Here is a 23,312-nt window from a genome sequence, read left to right as displayed (position 1 = left end):
GTGATTATAACAATTTCAGAAATGTATGTGCTGGTTGTTTTTAAAAACAATAAAATTAAAAAAATGACCACCATTGTGGACAATTTTATTCACATCGAAGATAATTTTATCAATCATTGTGAATAATTTTCCTCACCATTCTGGATAATATTTCTCATAATTTATCCATCATTGTGGATAATTTTATCCAAACTTGCAAATAATGGTATCCATAAAAATTTTACCGGCCCTTGTGAATGATTTTACCTACGCTTGTGGATAATTTTATCCACCATTGTGGATAATTTTTTCCCACATTGTGGTCAATTTTATTTTTTGTGAGGATAATTTTATCCACCATGGTGGATAATTTTTGCACCATTGTGAATAATATTCCCACCAATGTAGATAATTTTATCCACCATCGTGGATAATTTTATCATGCATTGTGGATAATTTTGTCCACCATTGTTAGTAATTTTATTCAACACTAGCAAATGCCCGCTACTTCGTATGCGGAAAGGAAAGGAAATATATATAAACAATATTTAATACGGGAATGGAGAATACTGGAGATTCTGTTGTACTAAGACCTATTTTTATTACCAAAATTTTTTCGATTGTAGTCAGAATTTAAAAAAAAGAATCTGCCGTGTCGCATCCCTTCACAGCTACCATATTTTTTATTTCGAATTTCCATAACTACGTATCATATTGCAAATTTCATATTTGACTCCTGGTTTTACCCCTTCACTAACACAGCATTCCCTTCCAGTACCCATTCACAACAACGATCACGCACATTTACAATGCAATGTTCTAGCGGTTTCGCCCAGAACACGAATAGGTCCGTTAAATTTTCGGCATTCAAAATGGCCATAAAAATCCACGTTTTCGTATATCCCCATATAACGTTACCTCTCCACTAAGTGTATTTTAAAAGAAGAACAAATGTATATTTTCCAATTTTCTTTCAATTTGCACCTTGAATACTCAGAGGATATAAAAGTTTAATTTAAAAAATCTCCACTCCAATCCACGTTTATTAGAAGAGATATTTTGAAGATTTTGAGTATTTTGAAGATCTTCTGCACATTTTCCAACCGAAATTCGGAATTTGTGGCATGAAAGGTTAGAAAACTTCTTTACAAAAAATTGTACTTAATGTGCACGGGTATGTCAACCGTATATAACGGAAAATTTTTTGAAGGCATTTCAATTTAGGATTTTTTAATATCAGGGGGTAAATACATTCTAGTTAACAAAGTTGTCGCATTGGACCACGTTTTCAAATTTACATACCAAAGCGGTCAGAACAAAAAACATTTTTTGAAAAGATACTTCACGTTTGACTACTTAATTTCAGCACATTATTTATAAACTCCTTGGCGTTAGCATCAAATCAATGGAACAATATTCAGTAAAATTTTTCAAACTCAGAACTTTGTCTCAAATTTTAGAGCGATCTTCATAACAAATATTTTTCCATTTCGTATTTTTTGTACAAATAGCGTATTTCCAAATTATATAATCCCAGTTTTGTTCCTACACCCAACACTAAATTTAGTACCTTAACTATTTAAAATAGTTTAGGCTGACAAAATTTGGCTCAAAACTTTCTTATGTCAATAGTATTAAAGGTATTGAAAATGGAGTCACTGGATCCATGTTAGGTATAGCCCCCATATAGCCGTAACTCCCGATTTAAGGTATTTTTTACCTATTAGCCAAATTTTACAATCATACTGACTGTAGCTCCAATATGGGTTTCTGAAATCGGGAGGTACGATTACATGGAGGCTATATGAAAACATGGACCCAGAGACTCCATTTTCAATATCAGATGTTCGCTTGATATAAGTAAGATGTGAGCCAAATTTCGTCAGCCTATGTCAATTTGTTCGGCAGTTAAAGAGGTTTTACCCAAGGTTTGGGTAAATACTCGAAATCGGGGTACCCTTAAATGGCGGCTATTATTAAAATGGTTTTGGTACCAACATGTTACCCAACTTATCGTACACATAGGTAAACTTTTCAAAAATTACTTCCTTATATTCAACATATATCCTAACCCCAATTCACTTTTCCAGTTTTACCAGTTCCCCTGAAACCCATTTGAGGACTATTTAGTAGTTTTTGTATAAATAAGTACGAATTGTCAAAATCTCCTCCCTACCTCCACTCTACACACCAATTGCTAATTTAATACCGAATTTCAAAATTCCAGTTCTACCCTTTACAAAATCACAAATTGTACAAAATTCTATACCATATAGCAAATACCAAAAGGTACCAAATTTTGTACCATTTAGCAATTTTCGTACACGATTTCCAATGTAGTTCCATTTAGCACTTTTCCATAAGTACGAATTTCTAAAACTACCACAATCCTACCCTCCAACAATAATCTGTTCACGCAAATACAAACTATAGCAAATTTCGTACCATTTAGTACTACTTCGTGCACATTAGTACGATTTTCCAAAGCTACCTCCATATCTCAATTCTATATTCCAACAGTAATCTTAATTCCAAATTCAGCTCTTCAAATCCAAATCATACTAAACTCACTACCATTTAGGACTTTTCGACCTTTGGTACATCTTTCTTACTCTTCATCAGTGACCACAATTTCAAATTTCAGGATTTCGGCCCTATTCGTTAACCCATACCCAAATTGTGCTCTACTTAGTACCATTCAGTGTTTTTCTGTTTTACTCTCCTTCATTCCAAATTTCAAGATTCCAGCTCTATCCGTTCACCCAAACCTAATTTGTACTAAATATACTACTATTTATTACTTTTCGTACACTTATAGTTCGAATTCCAAAAACCTTTCATTTTTACTCTTCATCAGTGATCTTCATTCCAAATTTCAGGATTCCAGCTCTATCCGTTCACCCAAATCCAAATTGTACTAAATTTAGTACCATTTAGTAATTTTCGTGCACTTTTAGTTCTAATTTCTAAAAACCTTTCTTTGTTACTCTCCATCAGTGACCCTCATTACAAATTTCAGGATTCCAGATCAATCCGTTCACCCAAATCCAAATTGTACTAAATTTAGTACCATATAGTACTTTTCGTACCCTTATAGTTCGAATTTCCAAAAACCTGTCATTGTTACTCTTCATCAGTGACCCTCATTCCAAATGTCTATATTCCAGCTCAATCCGTTCACCCAAATCAAAATTGTACTAAATTTAGTACCATTTAGTACTTTTCGTACCCTTTTAATTCGAATTTCCAAAAACCTTTCTTTTTTACTCTTCACCAGTGACCTTCATTCCAAATTTCAGGATTCCAGCTCTATTCGTTCACCCAAACCCAAATTGTACTAAATTTAGTACCATTTAGTACTTTTCGTACCCTTACAGTTCGAATTTCCAAAAACCTTTCATTGTTACTCTTCATCAGTGACCCTCATTCCAAATGTCTGTATTCCAGCTTAATCCGTTCACCCAAATCAAAATTGTACTAAATTTAGTACCATTTAGTACTTTTCGTACCCTTGTAATTCGAATTCCAAAAACCTTTCATTTTTACTCTTCATCAGTGATCCTCATTCCAAATTTCAGGATTCCAGCTCTATTCGTTCACCCAAATCCGAATTGTACTAAATTTAGTACCATTTAATACTTTGCGTGCACTTATGGTTCGAATTTCCAAAAACCTTTCTTTTTTACTCTCCATCAGTGACATTCATTCCAAATTTCAGGATTCCAGCTCTATTCGTTCACCCAAACCCAAATTGTACTAAATTTAGTACCAGTTAGCACTTTTCGTACCTTTATGGTTCGAATTTACAAAAACCTTTCATTGTTGCTCTTCATCAGTGACCCTCATTCCAAATGTCTGTATTCCAGCTCAATCCGTTCACCCAAATCAAAATTGTACTAAATTTAGTACCATTTAGTACTTTTCGTCCCTTACAGTTCGAATTTCCAAAAACCTTTCATTCTTACTCTTCATCAGTGACCCTCATTCCAAATGCCTCTATTCCAGCTCTATCCGTTCACCCAAATCCAAATTGTACTAAATTTAGTACCATTTAGTACTATTCGTGCACTTATAGTTCGAATTTCCAAAAACCTTTCTTTGTTGCTCTCCACAAGTTACACTAATTTCAAATTTCAGGATTCCAGCTCTATCCGTTCACACAAATCCAAATTGTACTAAATTTAGTACCATTTAGTACTTTTCGTACCCTTGTGGTTCGAATTTCCAAAAACCCTTTGGTACATCTTTCTAGCTCTCCATCAGTTACCCTCATTCCAAATTTCAGAATTCTAGCTCTTACCGTTTGCCTAATACAAAGGGTACCATATTTAGTACCTTTTAGTACTTTTCGTACACTTCTAGGTCGAATTTCCAAAAACCCAGCCTTATCTCACCCCTACACACCAACAGCAACCTACACCCAAAATTTCAACTTTCTAGCTTCAGTGGTTTCGTCTGGGCGCTGATGAATCAGTCAGTCAATCAGTCAGTCAGTCAGTCAGTCAGTCAGTCACTCACCTCACTACTCTTTTATATATATAGATTGTGAATAATTTTATTCACCATAATGAATAATGTTATTCACCATTGTTTATACTTATCCACCAAGTGGATAATTTTATCCACCAGTGTGGATAATTTCATGCACTACTGTGGGTAATTTTAAGTACCACCATGAATTTGTTGATAATTTTTGTAGATATTTTTTTTCAACAATTGAGTATAATTTTATTTACCATGGAAAATGTTATCCACCATACTGGATAGATTTTACACCATTGGGAATAGTGGATAATTTTATTCACCATTGTGGATAATATTGTGCACCATTGTGGATAATTTTATTCAACATTGTGGATAATTTTATCCTACGTTGTGGATAATTATAACCACCATAGTGGATGATGTTAATCACCATAGTAGAATATTTTATTTATCATTGTGGATAATTTTACTCACCACTGTGGATAATTTTATCTATCATTGTGGATAATTTTATCCACCATTGTGGATAGTTTTGAACCCCATTGGGGATAATTTTATCCACCATAGTGGATATCGCTAAACATCATATTGGATAATCTTATTAGCCATAGCGGATAATGTTATCTATCATTGTAGATAATTTTACTCACCATTGTGGATAATATTGTGCACCACTGTGGATAATTTTATTCAACATTGTGGATAATTTTATCCTACGTTGTGGATAATTATAACCACCATAGTGGATGATGTTAATCACCATAGTAGAATATTTTATTTATCATTGTGGATAATTTTACTCACCACTGTGGATAATTTTATCTATCATTGTGGATAATTTTATCCACCATTGTGGATAAACTACCACCCAAGAGAAAACTTTTATCCATCATTGTGTATAATTTTATCCATCATTGTGGATAGTTTTGAACCCCATTGGGGATAATTTTATCCACCATAGTGGATATCGCTAAACATCATATTGGATAATCTTATTAGCCATAGCGGATAATGTTATCTATCATTGTAGATAATTTTACTCACCATTGTGGATAAAATTCGAACCTTAGTGGCTATTTTTATCCAACACTGTGGATAATTTTAACCAGAATTGTGAATAATGTTGGATAAACATTGTGGATAATTTTATGCACGATTGTAGAAAAAATTCTTACCATAGTGGGTATTTTATCCACCATTGTGGGGAATTTTATCCAACATTGCGGATAATGTTATACACCACATTGGATAATGTTAACCGCCATAGCGGTTAATGTTCTACACCATATAATGGATAATTTTATCCATCATTGGGGAAAATTTTACTCACATTGCTGATAATTTTATCCACCATTGTGTGGGATAATGTTATTCATCATTGTGAATAATTTTATCCATCATTGTGGAGAATTTCATTGCGGATAATGTTATCTAACGTATTGGATAATGTTAACCGCCACAGCAGTTAATATTATTCACCTTAATGTACAATTTTATCCACCATTGTGGATAATTTTGTCCACCATTTGGGATAATTTTATCCACCATTGTGAAGAATTTTATACATAATTGCGGATAACGTTATTCACCATAGTAGATTATTTTATGCACCATTGTTGATATTTATGCAATATTGTGGATAATTTTATCTACCATTATTGATAAATTTTATCAGCCGACCTCCGTTAATGACTTCTATAGAATACAAGATCTCCGTGGGAAGCTTCTAAAAAATAGAAGACCACCGTAGGGTTCTTCTATAGGCTTCTATAGAATAGAGGCTTCTATAGAATAGAAGACCTCGGTAGGAGGCTTCTATAGAATAGGAGACCTCCGTAGGAGGCTTCTATAGAATAGGAGACCTCCGTAGGAGGCTTCTATAGAATAGGAGACCTCCGTAGGAGGCTTCCATAGAATAGAAGACCTCCGTAGGAGGCTTCTATATAATAGAAGACCTCCGTTGGAGGCTTCTATAGAATAGAAGACCTCCGTTGGAGGCTTCTATAGAATAGAAGACCTCCGTTGGAGGCTTCTATAGAATAGAAGACCTCTGTTGGCGGCTTCTATAGAATAGAAGACCTCCGTTGGAGGCTTCTATAGAATAGAAGACCTCCGTTGGAGGCTTCTATAGAATAGAAGACCTCCGTTGGAGGCTTCTATAGAATAGAAGACCTCCGTTGGAGGCTTCTATAGAATAGAAGACCTCCGTTGGAGGCTTCTATAGAATAGAAGACCTCCGTTGGAGGCTTCTATAGAATAGAAGGCCTCCGTTGGAGGCTTCTATAGAATAGAAGACCTCCGTTGGAGGCTTCTATAGAATAGAAGACCTCCGTTGGAGGCTTCTATAGAATAGAAGACCTCCGTTGGAGGCTTCTATAGAATATAGAATAGAAGACCTCCGTTGGAGGCTTCTATAGAATAGAAGACCTCCGTTGGAGGCTTCTATAGAATAGAAGACCTCCGTTGGAGGCTTCTATAGAATAGAAGACCTCCGTTGGAGGCTTCTATAGAATAGAAGACCTCCGTTGGAGGCTTCTATAGAATAGAAGACCTCCGTTGGAGGCTTCTATAGAATAGAAGACCTCCGTTGGAGGCTTCTATAGAATAGAAGACCTCCGTTGGAGGCTTCTATAGAATAGAAGACCTCCGTTGGAGGCTTCTATAGAATAGAAGACCTCCGTTGGCGGCTTCTATAGAATAGAAGACCTCCGTTGGAGGCTTCTATAGAATAGAAGACCTCCGTTGGAGGCTTCTATAGAATAGAAGACCTCCGTTGGAGGCTTCTATAGAATAGAAGACCTCCGTTGGAGGCTTCTATAGAATAAAAGACCTCCGTTGGAGGCTTCTATAGAATAGAAGACCTCCGTTGGAGGCTTCTATAGAATAGAAGACCTCCGTAGGAGGCTTCTATAGAATAGGAGACCTCCGTAGGAGGCTTCTATAGAATAGGAGACCTCCGTAGGAGGCTTCCATAGAATAGAAGACCTCCGTAGGAGGCTTCTATATAATAGAAGACCTCCGTTGGAGGCTTCTATAGAATAGAAGACCTCCGTTGGAGGCTTCTATAGAATAGAAGACCTCCGTTGGAGGCTTCTATAGAATAGAAGACCTCCGTTGGCAGCTTCTATAGAATAGAAGACCTCCGTTGGAGGCTTCTATAGAATAGAAGACCTCTGTTGGCGGCTTCTATAGAATAGAAGACCTCCGTTGGAGGCTTCTATAGAATAGAAGACCTCCGTTGGAGGCTTCTATAGAATAGAAGACCTCCGTTGGAGGCTTCTATAGAATAGAAGACCTCCGTTGGAGGCTTCTATAGAATAGAAGACCTCCGTTGGAGGCTTCTATAGAATAGAAGACCTCCGTTGGAGGCTTCTATAGAATAGAAGACCTCCGTTGGAGGCTTCTATAGAATAGAAGACCTCCGTTGGAGGCTTCTATAGAATATAGAATAGAAGACCTCCGTTGGAGGCTTCTATAGAATAGAAGACCTCCGTTGGAGGCTTCTATAGAATAGAAGACCTCCGTTGGAGGCTTCTATAGAATAGAAGACCTCCGTTGGAGGCTTCTATAGAATAGAAGACCTCCGTTGGAGGCTTCTATAGAATAGAAGACCTCCGTTGGAGGCTTCTATAGAATAGAAGACCTCCGTTGGAGGCTTCTATAGAATAGAAGACCTCCGTTGGAGGCTTCTATAGAATAGAAGACCTCCGTTGGAGGCTTCTATAGAATAGAAGACCTCCGTTGGAGGCTTCTATAGAATAGAAGACCTCCGTTGGAGGCTTCTATAGAATAGAAGACCTCCGTTGGAGGCTTCTATAGAATAGAAGACCTCCGTCGGAGGCTTCTATAGAATAGAAGACCTCCGTTGGAGGCTTCTATAGAATAGAAGACCTCCGTTGGAGGCTTCTATAGAATAGAAGACCTCCGTTGGAGGCTTCTATAGAATAGAAGACCTCCGTAGGAGGCTTCTATAGAAAAGAAGACCTCCTTAGGAGGCCTCTCTAGAATGGAAGACCTCCTTTGTTATTGGGGTATATGGAGCTTATGTAGCCATTTTATTTAAGGCACAATTTGTACCGTTTTAAAAGTAATACAAATATTTCTTACAGGGTTGCGTGTTCCCATGTAAGAAACAAAAAAGCATCCAAACTATTTGCCATAAATCATCGAGTGTCTACTTAGCCATAATAAGAAAAGTAAATTTCATTTCATGGCCATAATAATTGTTTATGCAAATATATTGTTTTATATTTAGCTCCCTCGATGAAAAGAAGAAAAAAAAAATATTTTTTTTACATTATTTTGTTGTTGTTAATTTTTCCTTAGAGAAATTTTATTGTGACGCTTACTCACTGGGGGGGACCCTAAAAAGTAGAAGTAGAAAAAAACTATGTTAATTTTTTGGTATTTTGGGCTTCATTTATTATTGTTGTCTTACTCTTTGCTTAGTAATCGTAACATTTTTGGACATTAACTAACAGCCGGTAGCGGTGATTACACCTCTTGACTTAAGTTGGTCAATTCGAATACATTTTTTTTACTGGGCTTTTGTTTTGTTTGTCTTCTTTTCGCTTTTTTGGGGAAACAAAAAAGTTTTAATTTTTGTTATTATTATTGTTGTTGTTGTTTTTACATAACAATTTATATGGTCATAGTACTTATATTTTTAGTTTTTTTCTTACTTCATTGTTTATTACTTTTAGTCTCTGATTGATGTGCGGCGAGCGCCACTAACCACCACAGTATAATGTCACGAAAAATATTCAGAAAAGTAACAACAGCAACAAACAACCCAGACGGCATCAGGCCAACTGAGTTCATTTAAATTTTGCCGGTTGCTAATGTTTGGAATACACACCACAACCACACTGTTCTTCGGTCAAGTACCGTAAAGTATCGATGGCGTCGAAGAACACAGCGATATACAGCGAAGTACGACAGAAAAACAAGCGTATTCGTCACTTATTAGAAGAAGAACCAACAAGAGGGATTGTAACGTGCCTTTTTAGATTTGCCAAAGTGACGAATAATTACAGCACCATTTGAATTTTGTATAAGATGACTAATTACACTGCTGAACCATGAATTTTTGGCTTAGGGATTTATGATAAATAAAAAGGAGGTACCTACCTACTAAAAAAATGTATTTATTGTTGTCTTATTAGGGCGAATGTTATAATTGCTGAAAGTTTTTAATTAATTGAGCTATCATACAAAAACTTCTCCACTAAAAATAGGCATTTAGCGTTCCTAGTGGTCAAAAAACTTCTCTTTCAAAAATTGTGGACATATGTAGGTATATCCCTCATATAACGGTACAGCCCGATATGAGGTATTTAAAAGTGTTTAGCTAACCGTATTAGCTTAAATTATGTATTGGGGATTCCCAGTGGTCAAGCAACTTCTCCACCTAAGTGCTTTAGTAACAGAAAGAAAACTAATTATTCCATATTGGCTCAGAATTTTTCATGGTGGAAAGCATAAAAAGTTCGGCCAGCCGAACTTAAAGCTTTTTACTTGTTTTCTTTTCAGCACTGTTACCTGTGAGAAGAGAATCGGAAGAAGATATGTATGTACCTTGTGGCTCACGTTAGCTTGTGAGGCTGAATTGGCTGTGGTATCGTTCCTGCTCTCAGTCTTTTGGTAACAGGCAGTGGAAAAATATCGTTAATTATCGAAATTATGAGCAGTCCAATTTTACCGATTTTTGTCGGTAACTCAAAAAATGAGTTAGAGAATCGTACTACAGGTAAAGAGGTCAATTCCGGGTCAGACTTCTTAGCTTTCCTCATTCCTGGTTGATATATTTTTGATTCGTCTCTTTTGACTTAGCATCCTTAGATCTTGAGGGCTGTCCTGTATGGGTGAAAGGTCTACCTTTGAAGAAAGTGCTGTGTTCGAAAGAGGTGATTCGTTTATAGGTTGCTGGATCTAGTCAACACCGCCCCTGATTTGACCTTTGGTAGCTATGGTAGTCGATGTTGACATTGATCCCGATTTTGCCTCTTCAGCAATCGAGATGAGATGTTTTCTCTTTATTTCAGGATTTCTTTCGGCCAAGTGTGGCTGCACTCTTTCGAGCTTGTTCAGCACCTTGAGATTAATCCTTATTAGTTTGCATTCTCTCATGAGATGGATAAGAGTTCCCTGCGCGACTTCCGGCACGCCCTCTTTCCTTTGGCCAATCGACTTGCAGAGCCAGTTGAGGTGGTGGGAACGTTGTTAGCCAAAGTTTTGGAAAAGTATTTACTTCCTAAACAGCATCCTGTCTCTGGAGACCAGTTATATGGGCTACGGCCGATTTTCGGTTCTTTCGTGCTTCAGATGGTCCTGGCTTCAAGGAATTTTTTGATTCCGCTGAGGCCAGATAAGCGTCGTTGGGTTAGAAGTGATCGGCTTTGTTAAGCCAGACTGTCCTTGACTAGGGGACACTAGACAGGAGACACTTTGTCCGTCCCCTACCGAAACTAGCGTCCCGTCAACCGTAGGCAGTATATCCCCAGTAGTGATCTTGTCATAATCATTTACTGTGAGCGTTGCATTGTTGCCATCATTGAGTTTTGAGATTATTGTTCTTATACCCTCAGCCTTTAGGCTAACGAGGGAATATACACTTTGATACGATCAAAAATGTTCCTCATCGAAATAATGGTTTTAGATCTCAAATATGTTTCTGACAATTTGGAGTCGATTTAGTCATGTCACGGAACAGTGCAGTTTAAGATCCCTTCTCGAATAGTTTTAACTTCTTTTTCCAACAGGTTGTATTCGGGGTAACTATTATGACGCAACAAGTTTTTTAGGGGCAAGTCCATACTTCCTTAGAGAAGTAAAAAAACACATACGGTAACCATGTGTAGTGGCTGGTGTGCACGCCCAGCAAAGATTCGGATCCTAGTCATTACGTAACCCATAACAAAGTAATGTAAACAAGTTTCTTTTCGCATTACAAGTACTCTGAAAAGTAATGGGTTACTTCTTAAAAAATTTACAAGGCAAACCTACTTATTTTACTCCTCACTAAGTAATGAGGGCGGTGGTACAGTGTGTAGTGTCTTTGGCTAGAACAGGTATCGGCACTAAGACAAACGCATTGTTTGCGATCGCACGTATACGACTCTCTCTCGCTCTCACCACAAGCAGCGTGTGCCAGCGTGTGCGTTAATGCATTGCTAAAATTAAAAATTATTGAAACAATCGACAACAGAACCTTCTTCAGTGACTTCTGAACGAAGACTGAGTGGTGGTTGTTCTGTTGTTATTCTCATCAAGGGCACGTGTACCCCTTATTGCCGGATACTGGGCTAGAAATCAGAGGGTTCGTGGGTTCAACTCGGGCAGACAGCGAAATAAAATAAAGTAAAATAAAAGTAAGAAGTGTGATGAAATTAAAAACAAATTCTCTACATCAGCTGATCTAAAAATATAATTTTTTCTCACCTTACTTTTCAACTTCTAGTGGCCACAGAGTAACTAGTTACTCTAGAGGTCATAAAATAACTAGAAACTGAGTGCGACATGCCCTTGTAAAAATAATGGGGAAGAAAGGGTTAGTTACGGCTGCCAAAAATCCCTTACAAAACCCATGATTTTGGGAGGACTTTTTTGATGGGCGATAACTCTCGAATCTGCGTAGGTCCAAACTTTGCATATCATAATATATTTTCGAGTCTTAGATGAAGTTCGAAGACGGTGCTTCCTTCTGGTACCTTCCCCACAAAAGTAAAAAAATGTTCGTTAAAATGGTACGAGCGATATCTCTTTAATGGAGTTGCCGATTTTGTCCAAACTGAATTTCACAATATTTTATCCAAACTTAGTTCAAGTTCAAAAATGGGCTATATTGGTAGACTCTTTAATGTACGTCCCTCAGAAAATGTCAACATTTTTGTATAAGTACCGTTTAAGGTAGCATGCGGCAAAAACGGGCACACGTGTCCTTGATGAGAGTAACAAGAAAACAACCACCATTAAGTCTTCACTCAGAAGTCAATTTTTTGCAAAGCATTAACCACACCATGTTTGTGGAGAGAGCGAAATTTACGCTCTCGATGTTGTATGCGTGTGACCGCACATACTTCATTTGTATTGGTGCCGAAACCTGGTTTACGGTATGTTCGAGGATCCTTTGGACATGTTTTCAGAAGGTACTCCTTGTAGTTCTGCTTGCAGCGACATTATGTTTTACCTGGGCAAGTTCATGCTTCAAGACATAAAGGTGCAAAATCTCTAAATCCGAAAATGGTCGACAGAAATCACTCGTGGGCACGAGTGATCGAACGAATGACTCCAAAAATAAAATCCACTTCCAAAATGAACAATTCCGCAAAATTTTTGAGCTTTAATCCAAATCCTTATTTTTTGTCGTCAAGTTCATACTTCCAGAAAGGGCAATAAAATCCTAAAAACCCCCTAAATACATTTTTGGGGAAAATAATTTTAGTTTTGTAGTCGTAGCACACTGGCTGAGGGTATATCTCTGTCGTCAAAGCCGACTGATACCTTTTTACTTGTTTCTTAATGATTATACATTACAAATAAAAGCTCCTGTCCCTACGTACTTTTAGATTTAAAAATTGGCAACGAATGGTACGGTATAATATTCGGAAAGTTACAAAACTAGTTGTTTTCTTGGAAATGAATATAAATTTCTCTTCGCAAATATCGAAACGTTATTTTCAATCGCGACAGTCAGTATTTAAAACGTAATTGCAAGATAACATTATCAAAACGGCATTTAAATTGGTTGTTTACTTTTTGTCTGTTTGGTCAATATGGCAAAAATGCATAAAATGATTCATAAACAATAAAAAGTATGACTACTTTTTGATTTCATTTGTGTTCACTGGAAATGAGATAAAATGTAGTTTTAGCTATAAAGCGTAACATATCAAAATACTGGCCTCAGACCTACAGTGCTGCTCAAAACATTTGCAACTGGAATGACTAGTTCATATTTTATATAGTTCTGAGGTAGTTTGTGGATTTGAAATGCCAATATTTTTGTAGATTGATTGTTTATTGAATCCTTTTTAAAGATTTAAAAATTAATTTGCAAAAATTTCACTTATTTTACAAAAAATATACAAAACAAAGCTCGTACTCACTTTTGGTTCTGCTCAAAACATTTGCAACTGAGAAAATTTTATACAAAATCTGAAGAAATTATTTTTGTTTTGATAATATATTGTGAATTAAACATTTTATTTATTATCTGGAGACATCGTAAAAGAAACAGTTAACTAAATAAATTAATATATCCTTTGGAATCCTGTGCTCTAAGGATAATTGTCAAATACCAAGGTTTTATACGATTTTTAATAGTCTAGAATCCAGATTGGAGTCCCGGAACCTCCTATATGAATTTAGATTACTATACCTGATTGGGTTCGATAAGAACTTAAGCATATTTTCAAAAAATTGCTAGTTTTACGTGATTATATACAAGTTTAGATGCGGTATTATGCCAAAACATTCTGTTATACGACATTTCTGGCGTGTACATGGTGAGATTTTGACATGCTACCTGTCAGGTTATTTCTTGGATCTGATAAATATTAAGTCCTAATGTATCCTATAACATTCCTGTCCATAAAAATACCTCCTGGGCAATATAAAACACCTTCTACATTTTGGGTCAACTTTTTCGTATAAGGGGACAAATTCTATTATCTTTCGTTCTGGTGATCAATCAAATTTTTTCAAGTAATATAACTTAAATATTGATTTATATCGAGGAGAAGTACTAGGTTTTACTACTCCAAAAACATAGTCACACATTTTTTGCATAATTTCTATGAAAATTCCACTTTTCCTGGAAATTACTGTTTTCCCAAAATTTGCCTATTTTGGTATACCGGTGTCCTTGGCATGTATCGGAGGTGTTTGCATAGATTTATCGGTGTCAAGTCTTTTTTTAACATCTGTTGATGTCCTCTGAGAGATCTGCTTAATAATTCGTATAATTATTTGATCATCCCCTGCAGTAGATGTTGTTGTCCTTGCATCTCCTTCCCATCTTATGGCGATTTTAGATCTTTTTACGCGGTATCCAACTCTGTTTTACATATTGTGATGTTCCTATGTTTATTTTTGGACCTCGTCGGATCCACAATTTTCAAAAATTACCATTTTAGCAAATCGTAGATAAAAATTTCTGGCCATAATTTAAGTTTTTCTTAAAAAATTAGACATGTCTTGTTTTCGGCATACTTGTCTATCAAAAGTAAACATATGTGGTATAAAATGTACTCCTCATGAAAGCTTTTTGTCCCCTTCTTATGATTAAAAACAATTTGATGCCAATCAACACAAAAAAATCGTCAAAAATTAACTAATAGATATTCGTACCACGGAGTTGCAAATGTTTTGAGCAGGCTAAAACATGTGTTCCTCCGATATTTCACACATTTTTTAAACATAAGTGTTCATAACTGAATAATCCTTTTTAAATCTTGAAAATATGGTGAACAAAAAATCAAATAACAAAAACAAACAAATTTCAAAACTCAAAATGTCCCTAAAAATAGACTGAATGTGATATAGGCATCTGAGTTGCAAATGTTTTGAGCAGCACTGTATATGTTACTGCTAGGATAATAAACTACGCGACTGTAATATACATCATTATTTTGTACATGTTATTATATTGTACATAAAAACAAATTCGGTGATATTTTTGAATGTTAATACAATTAAGATACATAGTACGAATTTTATGGCCTGTTTCTCCAAGACAATTGAAATTTAAATTCATTCGAATTACCTCCAAATATAAAAAAAAAAACAAAAATTTGGTAATAGTTCAAATTGTTTTAGTGAAACAGGCTATTAAATTTTGTTTATGCAATTCTATTTGAAAACAAATTCTAAATTTATTGAATTTTATCTTCGCAATCGCTGATCTATGCTATGTTAAATTCAAACCGACTAACAAAGGGTAAATACCCTTGTAAATATGTAACATAAATATACGAGTATTCTGAAAATAATTTGGTAATGTCTTCCTTAAAGTCCCAACCTATCAACATTCCATTCCATTGCTCTTATAAATTAATCTACATAGTCTGCAAATAAAATGAATTTGCGTTGTCGTAAATGTGGGGAGAAGTTATTTTTAAAAAGAATTTACATTGCAATCCCACCACCACTTGTTTGCTGATCGATCGATTGTTGATCGTTGGCCAATTATAAGAAGGGATTGTTGACTTGTTCTTCTTTACACGCTCGACTTGTTGGGTAAAGAACGGCTGTAGCAGTTTACATTCTACTATTCATTACAAACATTCTTTATCATCCATAAGCTGACTCATCTATATAAATCGTACGTACGTACGACGCTTGAAAATTATAGTCGTGTGTATGTCCTCACTATTTTGTTTTTTTTTTTTTTTGCTTTTCAACAAAACTAAAAGAACAGAACTGAACTAAACTAAACTGAAAGCAACAAAAATTGGCATATATGCACGTATTTGTCTGAAAATATAATTTGTTAATGTGGACTGACTCTGGCGCGTTGTTATTCTTGGAGGGATGGACGTCGTTTGTTAATGCTCAAAAAGGCGTCGTGTGTCTTTTTATACGTACATATCTACACACATACATACATCGAAATATATTTGTAATTTGCGTATTATACAGTCATTGATGAAAATATTGAGGAAGGGTATTTTGCTGGAGTTTGGTGAGCAGAGAAATTGTAGACTTTATGAGTCGAAAGAACATCATGGTCGCCGCAATACAGGACACTTAAAGCTTACAAATTTACGATAGTTACTACGTTTTGAGGAAGGATCAGCTGACCAATCACCAGATCAAACCTTACAGCAGAGGAGACTTGGCTAGCAAATGAGCGTGTGAGCTTCGTAGTACGAATTAGAGAACTAAAACTTGAAGTCAACCGGCTAGCATTATTGGAAAAAGCGGCTACATCACCTAATGTAAAGTAACATTAATAGAGAATTAAGATTAAGTTAATTGTGTGCGACGGTTGAATCACTTGCGAAACCAGGTAAAGAAGGATGAGAGAACGGCTGTTACTTTCAGCGGCATGACAGTGGCAGATCCAAAGAAGTGCGCGAGTTATTTTCCCCCAGCAGTTTGTAAAGCACGCAGAGAGTGATAGAGCAAAGGAGGTACCACCACAAGTTACGATAAGCAATATGCAACGCACATCTCATCCGAAACGCGAAATTATCTAAAGCAGCATCCGGCAAAAAGGGGCACACGTGCCCTTGATGAGAATAACAACAGAACAACCACCACTCAGTCTTCCTTCAGAAGTCAATGAAGAAGGTTCTGCTATCGCTTTTTTCAATAATTTTTTATTTTAGCAATGCATTAACACACACACTGTTTGTGGTGAGAGCGAGAGAGAGAATCGTATACGTGAGGCCGCAAACAATGTGTTTGTATTAGTGCCGATAACTGATCTAAAGCGTTGTGCCCAAACGGAATCTCAATGGTAATGCTTGAGTACTTGACAAGTGTCTTCAATCTTTCGATTGCCACCCATATTGTAGCCCGTAGCAGGGTGTTCCCGCTACTGAAGCCGTGTAAGAATCCTAGCAGAGGCGAATAGTACTGGCCGATCTCCCTCTTGTCGGCAGTAGCAAAGATTCTAGAACAGAGTAAGGCAATGGGTCTCCCGTGAACGTAAATGTACTCTCGCTCACCACCAGTTAGAGTAAAAACGGGTTGAGAGCGAAAGTAAATGTATGCTCACGAGAGACCCATTGCCTTGCATTGTTCTAGAACAGAATTCGGCACCTCTTTACTCGTGAGTTCCTCCACTCACTAATTGAAAAACCATGCGCTGACAACAGTGTTTTCTCAAATTGATGTTGTTGTGTGCCGAATGCTGTTCTAGAAGCGCTATGAAGCATTGCGCGCCATATCCACGCATAACAGGACTGAACCCGAACAGGTCGTTCAACCGAACAGTTATGGTGTCTGTAGACCTATTGAAGGCCTTCAATATCGTCAACCATGTCAAGCTATTTGAGGATATAGAGAAGACTTCCCTCCAGAAAATCAACTGTATCGGATCGGATTTTGATATATCTTCAATATGCATATTTGGCCGATTTTGGGTATTTTTTGTAGAAATCGTTTTTTAGCCACAATAATGAACTGGTAAAGCTTTTTCAATGATTGGACCATAATTACGGCCTTTAGATAATTTTCGTGAAAATGCACTTTTGGCCCCATACAAAGATCGCTAGGTTGGCACGGGTTACTTAACCTTTACCGATCGCTATAAAATGTCATATATAAGGATCAAATGGAAAAAATTGGGGGTAGGGGTTCCAAAAAAAATTTTTTTTTTTTGGGTCACTCTAATCTGCATAGCTGACTGACTTATCCAGCGACAAATCATTACAAATATCCTTACTAACATATTTTTTTTTAACAAGGACATGTCGCAAGGATTGAACATTGGCTTCTAAAGGTCGTAACTAATTATTTTAGTGGCCAAGAAATAACTACTGATTTCTTGCGACATGCCTTTGTTAAAATAATGGGTTGGTAAGGATATTTCTAATGCGGTTTTTGTTGGGTATTGAAGGTCTTCCATTTGAGGAATTTGAAAATAGTCGCCGCTAAATTGAAATGAGGCTCCCACTAAACATATTGGTTGATGGTGTGCTGATTCCGACCACAAAATATTGAGTGTAACGTTCGACAGCATGTTTAAGTCGTCCTCGCAAGCCACAATCACGGCCTAAACGTTGCTTCCCCTGAACATATTGGACGATGGTGTCCTAAATATGATATTAGATGTAAAGTTCGATAGCACGTTTAAGTCGTCCGCGCAAGTCACAGATTAGACGTAGGAATAAGATCCACAAGTCACTGATTAGGAGCGCTTGTGGTGTGACAAGAAATCTTGTTGACCTCATACAAAGCAATAGGCCGATTGGTAATAAGCTATGTGGTGCCAGTGTGGTATGCAAATGTTAGCGTTACGCAGTCGAAGAAAGTTTAAACCTGTCCGAATTGCCCCCTGAGGGTGAGGGTGCCTCCTTATGAGGAGACGAAGATTTTAGCGGCTCAACACACAAAAAAATGTTATCGATGTTATTATAATCATCACCAAAGGCCCACAAAAGTATACAATGGATGATATTGGAAAGTTAGAAGATAATAGTTCTAAATAACATACACATATAGAAGATGGTGGGTTCGAAATTCTGGCAAGAAAACATGACGTTTTCAGTAAAACGCTGTTCACATTATTGAAACCACAAGTCGTACTCTTCGCCTTGTCATTTGGACTTACGATTCGAAAAGACTGCTTAACCCACTTGCACTTTTCTTAAATTTTGTGTGAGAGGTACCTGAAGAAGTGGACCGATACAGCCCATATTCGAACCTGACCTATGTCTCATATAAACATTACTATATACAAATAATGGACCAAATCGACTATTGCCTTCGAGAGTTATCGTGCGCACCATTTTAGCGAATTTTTTTGAATTTTTATGGGCGAGGTACCGGAAGTTATGGTTCAATATGGCCTATCTTCGAACTTAAACATATTTTGGAAAAAATATTGCGATACCCAAAATTTGCGCATCAGCCAGTCAAATTGTCTGAAAGCTTTCGTCCAAACATACTTGGGTTCTTAAAGCATTATTTCTATGAGGCACATTTTGTTCCTATATGGTAACATGGGGCCCCAATTTTCTGCCATTTCGGTGTGATAATGAGGGTAAAATTCTCAAAATACCGAAAATCGGGAGGTACCGTTCTATGGGGGCTATATGGAGGCGTGGACATATACCGACAAGATTCAGGTGGAAAGTTGTATACCCCTAACAAAGACTAAATACCAAATTTCAGTCACTTCGGTGAATAATGAGGCTAAAACCTTCAAAGTACCGAAAATCGGGAGGTACCGATCTATAGGGGCTATATCAAAACGTGGACATATATAAACATTGTCGAAATGTTTCTTAGCCTGTGGAAACACAAAATACAAAATTACAACCGATTACGTGGTCAAATGGTACTAATACATTCAAAATATCTTAAAGTGATGCGTACTGTATATGGGGCGTTATATGGGGGCTATACCAAAACGTGGACCTATACAAACAATCTTTGGTAGACATGTTTTTTAGCCTCTGGAGGCACAAAATACCGAATTACTACCAATTTGGTGGTCAAATGGGACAAATATCTTAAAAATGCCTTAAAACGACGACGCGTCACTTTGTATGGGGGCTATACCAAAACGTGTATCTACATAGACTGTTTTGAATGCCTAAAGTCCTACGTACAGACAATACATATTGCCAAACTTCCATCCACCTACTTCAATCCGTTCGGACGCTAGAGTGATTTGCACAGACGGACATGGCTATATCTATGGTAACATGGGGCGGCTGTGCCACTGGGGCGGTTTTGCCACCGAAGAATGCTACAAAGACCCCGTTAAAAGCAAAATTGTGAGTTTAGCGATGATATATCATATCCCAAAAGCTGGCATTTGTGTCAAAGATATGATTGAGGATGCAAGCACTTTCGTGTTTTCCAGGGTATTGCGCAAAAAGTTCATGGAAGGTATATTTTGTTATATCTTGTTTATCTTTGGTTATGTCCAAAATACATTTTATGCCGTTAAAAGACAACTTCCAAATAATTTGTATTAAAAAAATAATTATAAATGCCAAAATTATTCATATTATGAAAGATGTTGGGGGTGGGGCGCCTGTGCCAGGATGGGGGTGTGATGCGTTAATGGTTGAGAAATTTGTCGGGTTCAACTTACATACATTGTTTATGTTTAGAGATGAGTAATGGGTAAATACCCATTAAAATGGGTAAATTGGGTAAAAATGGGTAAATACCCGGAAATCAATTTAGGGGAGAAAACACGGTGGATTAGCAAATTTTAGTTTCAATATAAGTCAAATTATTTATTTCACATACGAAAACAGCTTAAATAAGACCTATTTTGGTCCATATTTTGACAAACATCCTAAAAATAGTAACAGCGTCCTTTCTGGTATTTTAGAGCATTTAGAACGCTTGGGTATTTATTTAACAGGTATTTAACCAAGTTTTTGGTAAATACCGGGTAGAATCCCATCTATATTTATGATATAGATATACCACACTATAATGTGAAGCCAAAATAAAATAATATGCTAAACATATCGTATTGATGTAATATTATATCTTTTGTATCTAAATTCAACATACCACGTTCAATTGAATGCTAGTATGTGTTTCATTTGTCAATTTTAGTATAATTTTTGATTATTCAATAGATAAAGCGTTCCTTTATTGTAAAATTTTGATATTTAAGGAAGAAGTATGGTAAATGAAGTTTTAGAGTCCCTTGGCATAAGCATCTACTCCCATGGATGGGGCGGCTTTGCCACTTTTTAGACGTTTTGTAAATTCTCAAAAATTATATTTTAAAGCAAAATTATAAACGTTTATATATTAAAACTTATAGCCAAGATATGCTTATATTTTTTCCAAACGTGACACACCCTCCCCATGTTACCATATATACCCTCGTTAACCTTAAGGCTAAGGGTATAAAAACATTTTGGTCCTATGAAAATGTATGTACAGTAAACACCTGCATGGATACAACTGAATATATCAGTTCCGACATTTTTCAACATTGAGTGAGTATGGATATGTAGAATGTAGTTTCAGTTACAAGTTGATACTGATATTTTTTCAAACAGGTATGATATGAGTTGGTATAGACAGAAAGAAAGGAACATATTTGTTTATATCTGGTTTGTACAAACTGATATAAATGGATATTGGTGTGATACAATAAGTACTTATTGTATGTAGCCCAAACAAAATAAGAATCGAAAAAGAAAAATTCCCACAGAGCTGAATTTTGATGTTGGTCTTATGCGTGGAAAAAAATTATTCATGATCATAGGTCATATTTTTATTTTTTTGTTTTTATCTCAAAAACGGTGATCCTTACCAAAAGTGACTAAAACAAAAGACAAAGATCGTAAAATTCTTGATAAGATATCGCCTTCCTAAAAGTCTCGTAATATTGATATGCACATATAACATATTTGACTCGAAAGTCAGGATACAAAATCTGGTTAGACCTGGGTCTATTGGGCCGACTACTACAAATCAAAAATGTGAATTTCAAATTTCTTCAGAATCATGGACCAATAACAAATTCTGCATGATGTAATGGAGGGTATATAAAGTTTGTCATTTTGTTTGTAACCCCTCGAAATAATAATTTAAGGATATATAATATGTATATATTCTTGATCAGCGTTCTTCTACACAGATATAGTCATGACTGCCCTTCTGTGCAAATCACTTTAGTGTCCGAAGTATGTAGGTGGATAATACTTTGGTAAATGTATTGTAGGTCCATTCAACTTGGACCAAATTGACGAGCCGTTTTAAGGCCTTTTGAAGGTATTATAATTATGTCAACGTTTTTGTATAGGCACATATAAATCGAAGCGTCACTATAAAAATGATGATGGTGGTAGTCCTATTGGACTGCCAATTCGTTTATTTTGTGTTTTCAAAACTAGTTTATATAGGTCCACATCCCATATAACAGTACCACCATGTTTGACATTTTTCACGTTTTATCAATATTTTCAAAATACTTGGCGGTAATTCATTATTAGGGCGGAAACTTTTGTAGTAGCCCTCGTACATTCTACTCGCTGAAACCAGAAAAACATTCAAATTGATGCGTTTAGTTGTAACTGTTCATGTCTTTAATATATGTATGTATCCCCTAAAAAATTTGTGGAAAATTTTGTTTTTTGAAATGTTCCTTAGAAGTAATTCACACAAGCCTGTTACACCTATAGTATCTGTTGGTATCTGTAGTATTTGAAAAATATCTGTTGTACAACAGATACTTGAGAACGAAAAAACAAATAAAGTTCTAACTCGTTCATATACAACACAGAACTCATTCTATCAGTTATGTTATTGTGAGTATACACAACCCAAACAATATCATAACTGTTACACTCATTCCCACATTTATATCATATTATATCTGTTATGTATATGATATATCTGTTTTGTTGATACAAACAGTTATACCATTGCACGTGTTTAATGTACAGTTGCGTTCAAAATAATAGGAGTGCCCATACGCAAAATGGAAAGGTCCAAAAAACATGGTTAAACTTCTCCATTTTGCCGAATTCTGTATTTGTTTAACATTGTTAGCATCCCAACTGTAAATTCATTAGCAGAAATGTGGCAATTTGTTTTAAATTATTTACTGTTTACACCAACATTATAAATCGCCTTCAACTTTTTTGTTCAAAAAAATAGGAGTTTGGAAGAAAGAGGACAATAAAAAAATATTTAGTTGAGTTTACAACCAAAACTGTAAATATTTTAGTTTATAGTAGTAAATTCAATAGATTTGAAGTTTGTTTTAAAACAAAAATCCTTTGGGGGTACCCAAAAACAGGATATTGTCCTTGTGGCTATTTTTCCCATAAATTGAGCAATTATTGGTCAATTAAATGGATTTTATAGGCAAAAACTTTAGTGATTAGAGTTCTTTAACACTCTGGATGTTACATCGAACAATATATATTGATTATTATTCCATTAGTTTGTGTATTTTGATCCTTGAGCCCCAGTTAAGTCAATTTCCATTAGACTTTTATGTAAGGATCGGCTAAAAAAGCATATCTATAAGGCATTTATTCCTCCACCAAATAATATTTTGAGGTCCTTAGGATGTAAGCTTTGTGTTCACAAACAATTCGACACCTCCAAATAATAGTATGCTAAGTGTAAAAAGTGAGTTTTGCAGGAGAAGCCCTCAAAGTTTGGAAATTTTTTTGAACTTCAGT

At 36.0% G+C, this 23,312-nt stretch overlaps 1 protein-coding gene and 1 long non-coding RNA gene across 2 annotated transcripts in view; both read right to left on the bottom strand.

The window, feature by feature from the left end:
• Apc2 (Adenomatous polyposis coli 2) overlaps positions 1-23,312 on the bottom strand; it is a 75,020-nt gene that overhangs the window by 40,848 nt on the left and 10,860 nt on the right. The window lies entirely within an intron of this gene.
• Positions 8,688-13,369, bottom strand: LOC141390960 (uncharacterized). The gene is made up of 3 exons (XR_012409530.1): positions 9,147-13,369; positions 8,903-9,035; positions 8,688-8,828 (listed from the first exon to the last, which is right to left on the bottom strand). It is a non-coding gene; the product is annotated as an uncharacterized lncRNA (long non-coding RNA).

This window comes from Musca autumnalis, unplaced genomic scaffold (genome assembly GCF_047663935.1).
Source record: "Musca autumnalis isolate F117 unplaced genomic scaffold, ASM4766393v1 scaffold_1, whole genome shotgun sequence".
Classification (NCBI taxonomy): Eukaryota; Metazoa; Arthropoda; class Insecta; order Diptera; family Muscidae; genus Musca; species Musca autumnalis.
The sequence above is the reverse complement of the archived record's forward strand: the minus strand, read 5'-3'. Positions and strand labels throughout refer to the sequence as shown.